A 5,640-nucleotide genomic window follows, 5' to 3' on the forward strand; every position below is an offset into this window, starting at 1 on the left:
ATCACTTCTCGGCCTTTTGACTAAGATCAAGTGTAGTATCTGTTCTTATCAGTTTAATATTTGATATGTCCTCTATCTGAGAACAATATATTAAATGGATTTTTGGAGCTTGGAGTTGGTATAGAAGCTTGCTCAGTCCACTCCATGCGTCGACCTGGTATTGCAATACTTCCAGGAATGGTGCACCCCCTCGGGGGAATAAAAAAAGAAAAAAGAAAAGATAATTAATTAATGATGGGGTGAAATTAATGTTTGAAGGACCTGGGAAGGAATTTTTCAATGATTACTTGTTAAAAATGCCTTTTGAGTGGTACTTAGATCAGAATGTTAAAGTATATAAATAAAGGTGTGCGGATGTAAAAAAAAAAAAAAAAAAAAAAGAAAGAAAGAAATTTTCAGGCCAAACCTAAACACCGTGCCTAAAGTTAAAGGTTTTTAAACTGTTTACAAACTTTAAAGAAAAAAAAAAACTAATTTTCAGGGTAAAATATGTTGGGATAACTTGCTTAAGTTGTATCAAATTTAAGTCATAGGTAAAACATAAAATTGTTTTATGTTTATAAAACTTTCTATGGTACATAAAATCAATATCTATCAAGTTTAAGCCAAAATCATTGGTTGTCAAATAATGTTTTTTTTCTTTCAAAAATTTTATCAACGATTATAGTAATATTTAGTTAAGTATTTTGGCTCAGAAAAGACCAATTTCTACTCTATTGTATGTAAAGTAACTGTCCAAATTTTTATATCTTAAGTTCAGTGTTTGTAACAAAATTAACTTTTAAGACATGTTCCCTACTTTAGGGCACAGCCTCATGCTCAAACAATGGTCCTCATCTGAAAAAAAAAAAAAAAAACGGATATATATATTTAAATTCAAGCTCCATGGTTCTGTTTCCAATGTTCTCTGGGTAATTTGTACCCACACAGGTATCTGAACTAATCAAAGATGTTTTCACATAGGTGCTAAGACCTTATACTGTCTTACTTGTTCTTTTCTGATAATTTTTAGGTTAAATTCGTTAAGTTTATAAATCAATTGGTACTGTTTTCAAGACTGGTAACAGGTTCTGCCTATATTTATAAATGTTAGATATTTAAAATGTGAGATGTGCCTACTTCCTATGCCTCAGATATATGGTGTATTAGTCAGGGTTCTCTAGAGGAACAGAATTACTAGAATGAATTATTTTATAAAGGGAATTTATTGGATTAGCTTACAGTAGTCCAATAGCAGTTGCAGGCCTGAGAATCACTGAACCTGGTAGCTGCTCAGTCCACGTGGCCAGATGCCTCAGCAGTCCCGACCCGGCACTGCAGATGGTGCCGGAAAGCCTGGAGGCCTCCTGAGGAGCTGGAAAGCCTGGAGGCTTCCTGAGGAGCCACTGGGTTTCAATCCACGTGGGTCTTCAGTTGATGTTGGTCTTTAGTCCATACTGGTCTTCAATCCACGCTAGAAGGTAGGGAGCAGCTCCGGCAGCCAAGTGGAAGGAAGGAAGGAAAAAAATAAAGGGAACTCTTCTACCCAGAGCTTCCTTATATCAAGTCCCTCTCTGAGCGGGACCACCCACTCTGGGGGAAGGGCTCACCCTGGGAGAAAGACCTCCTCCTTTAGTTGATCCTTCCTAGAAGCAGCCTGTGGATTACTAAACAGATCAAGTTGACAACACCTTAACTATCACAAGTCCACCCCTTGTCAACTTGGCATCAAATCATGTCTCCTTACATCATACTTAATTTCCAAATGAAAACAGTAACAAGCTCATAATTCCGCCTAACATCGCATAACTATCCCACGTACAACCGGAACCACAAAATCTTCCCCCCAACACAAGCTTAGTCTCTAATACAATGGTTCTAATATAAATTCAACAGTTTAGCTAATGATACAATCTTAATATTGGTGTAGATATAACACTCTGTTATCAAGGCAGGACAGAAACATTGCAATCACAGTCCTCGTTTCTGTAACTGATCACGTGGCCTTAGCTGATATTTGTAACTGCCTTCTTCTACTACCCATTCTGTATTCCCTCCACCTTCAGCAAGCACCTCAGCAGGTCTTGGTTCTTTACCTGGAGGGGTAACCCATACCTTCATTCCTGAAGGATCTGGGCCATTTATCACACTACTTCTATTGGGTTGTTGCAGTCGTCCATTGACTTTGACAACAGGACATGGTAACACTAACAGACGCCCTAAAGGATCTCCTGCACTCCAGGCATACTCTTCCTTACCGCCATTGTGGAGGAGCAGCCCAATTTCCCCCTGGTAATCTGGATCAATCACCCCTGCAATCACTGTAACTCCTTTCTCTGCCTGTTCACTCAAGGGCATTAGGAGCCCAAAGTGACCAGGGGGAAGTCTTAGCTTCCAGTTCAATAGAATGTTCTTTGTGTCTCCTGGCAAAAGCACTCCCCCCTCTGGGACCAAGACTTGTAGTCCAGCAGAGCGTAAGGTTGCGGGAACAGGAAGCAAAAATCTAGCTAATGGGTCACTTGGGGTGATGGCAAGTGGGACCATTCCCATTTCCACCCCTTGATTCCTGGACCCGTGAATCCGGGCTATAGGAGAAACAGTACCATATATAGGACGCTGATTCAGAGCATATACAGCCTGCTGGAGGACACTCCCCCAGCCCTCCAAGCTGTTGCCACCCAGTTGGCGCTGTAGCTGTTTCTTCAAAAGGCCATTCCACCGTTCTATCAAGCCAGCTGCTTCAGGATGGTGGGGCACATGGTAAGACCAGTGAATTCCATGATCATGAGCCCACTGCCGTACTTCCTTGGCGGTGAAGTGAGTTCCTTGGTCAGAAGCAATGCTGTGTGGAATGCCATGACGGTGGATAAGGCATTCTGTAAGCCCACAGATGGTAGTTTTGGCAGAAGCACTACGTGCAGGAAAGGCAAATGCATACCCAGAATAAGTGTCTATTCCAGTAAGGACAAAACTCTGCCCTTTCCATGATGGAAGAGGTCCAATGTAGTCAACCTGCCACCAGGTTGCTGGCTGGTCACCCCGAGGAATACTACCATATCGGGGGCTCAGAGTCGGCCTCTGCTGTTGGCAAATTTGGCACTCAGCAGTAGCCGTAGCCAGGTCAGCCTTAGTTAGTGGAAGTCCATGTTGTTGGGCTCATGCATAGCCTGCATCTCTGCCACCATGGCCACTTTGTTCATGGGCCCACTGGGCAATGACAGGGGTGGCTGAGGAAGGAGGTTGACCACTATCCACAGAACGGGTCAGCTTGTCTACTTGATTATTAAAGTCATCCTCCAGTGAGGTCACCTTCTGATGAGCACTGACATGGGACACAAGTATCCTTATATCCTTTGCCCATTCAGAGAGGTCTATCCACATACACCTTCCCCAAATATCCTTTTCACCAATTTTCCAACTGTGCTCCTTCCAAGTCCCAGACCATCCAGCCAAACCATTGGCCACAGCCCATGAGTCAGTGTATAACCGCACATCTGGCCATTTTTTCTTCCAAGCAAAATGCACAACCATATGCACTGCCCGAAGTTCTGCCCATTGTGAAGACTTCCCTTCACCACAGTCCTTCAGAGTTGTCCCAGAAAGGGGCTGTAATGCTGCAGCTGTCCACTTCTGGGCAGTGCCGACATAACGTGCTGAACCATCTGTAAACCATGCCCTAGATCTCTCCTCCTCAGTCAGTTGATCATAGGGCACGCCCCATGATGCCATAGGTGCATGCTTGGGGACAGAAGGCATTGCAACAGGAGTAGCAACCATAGGCATTTGGGCAACTTCCTCATGTAACTTACTTGTACCTTCAGGGCCTGCTCGAGCCCGATCACGTATATACCACTTCCACTTGATGATGGACTGCTGCTGTGCACGTCCAACTTTATGGCCTGGTGGGTCAGACAACACCCAGCTCATAATGGGCAGCTCGGGTCGCATAGTAACTTGATGGCCCATTGTCAAACGTTCAGTTTCCACTAAGGCCCAATAGCAGGCCAAGAGCTGTCTCTCAAAGGGAGAATAATTGTCTGCAGATGATGGCAGGGCCTTGCTCCAAAATCCCAAGGGCCTCCGCTGTGATTCACCTATGGGGGCCTGCCAAAGGCTCCAAACAGCGTCCCTGTCTGCCACTGAAACCTCAAGTACCATCGGATCTGCTGGATCATATGGCCCAAGGGGTAGAGCAGCCTGCACAGCAGCCTGCACCTGTTGGAGAGCCTTCTCTTGTTCTGGGCCCCAATGAAAACTAGAAGCTTTCCGAGTCACTTGGTATATGGGACGGAGTAAGACACCCAAGTGAGGAATGTGCTGTCTCCAAAATCCAAATAGGCCCACTAGACGTTGTGCTTCTTTCTTAGTGGTAGGAGGGGCCAAATGCAACAACTTGTCCTTCACCTTAGAAGGAATATCCCTGCATGCCCCACACCACTGAACTCCTAGAAATTTCACTGAGGTGGAAGGTCCTTGAATTTTGGATGGATTTATTTCCCATCCCCTGATGCGCATATGCTGTACCAGCAACTCCAGAGTGGTTGCCACCTCCTGCTCATTTGATCCAATTAGCATTATGTCATCAATATAATGGACCAATGTGACACCCTGTGGAAGGGACAGGCGATCAAGGTCCCTGCGAACTAAGCTATGACACAGGGCTGGAGAGTTAATATAACCTTGAGGTAAAACAGTAAAGGTGTACTGCTGACCTTGCCAGCTGAAGGCAAATTGCTTCTGGTGGTCCTTATGGACAGGTATGGAGAAGAAAGCATTTTCAAGATCAATAGCTGCATACCAGGTACCAGGAGATGTGTTAATCTGCTCAAGTAAAGAAACCACATCTGGTACAGCAGCTGCAATTGGAGTCACCACCTGATTAAGTTTCCGATAATCCACTGTCATTCTCCAGGATCCATCTGTCTTCTGAACAGGCCAAATAGGAGAGTTAAAGGGAGATGTGGTGGGAACCACCACCCCTGCATCCTTCAAGTCCTTTATAGTGGCACTAATTTCCGAAATCCCTCCAGGGATGCGATATTGTTTTTGATTCACTATTTTCCCTGGTGGTGGGAGCCTCAATGGCTTCCATTTGGCCTTTCCAACCATAATAGCCCTTACTCCACAAGTCAGGGAACCAATGTGGGGGTTCTGCCAACTGCTAAGTATATCTATCCCAATTATGCATTCTGGGACAGGGGAAATAACCACAGGATGCGTTCGGGGACCCAGTGGACCCACTGTCAGTCTAACATTCGCCAAAACTCCATTGATCACCTGACCTCCGTAAGCACCTACCTTAACTGAAGGGCCATGGTGCTTTTTGGGGTCTCCTGGAATCAATGTCAATTCAGAGCCAGCGTCCAGTAAGCCCTGAAAGGTCTGATTATTTCCTTTCCCCCAGTGTACAGTTACCCTAGCAAAAGGCCTCAGGTCCCTCTGAGGAAGGATAGGTGTAAGTTTAATATTGAAACTTTTGGCAATTGTAGGGGGGTCCTTCCCTGAGGGAACCCGGCCAACCCTTCAATCAAGGGGCTCAGGATCTGTAAACTGGCTCAAGTCTGGAAACTGATTAAGAGGCCTTGATTCTCTGTTGCTATAATTCAAAGTGGCTTTATGTCCCCTTGCTGTGGAACTTTTCTGCTTATACAGATCAAGAAG

At 45.0% G+C, this 5,640-nt stretch overlaps 1 non-coding gene across 1 annotated transcript; it reads left to right on the forward strand.

Moving 5' to 3' along the window:
- On the forward strand, positions 1–191 carry LOC123461740. The gene has a single exon (XR_006637822.1). It is a non-coding gene; the product is annotated as a U2 spliceosomal RNA (small nuclear RNA).
- Positions 192–5,640: the final 5,449 nt, after the last annotated feature.

This window comes from Jaculus jaculus, chromosome 6, assembly GCF_020740685.1.
Source record: "Jaculus jaculus isolate mJacJac1 chromosome 6, mJacJac1.mat.Y.cur, whole genome shotgun sequence".
NCBI classification, from domain to species: domain Eukaryota; kingdom Metazoa; phylum Chordata; class Mammalia; order Rodentia; family Dipodidae; genus Jaculus; species Jaculus jaculus.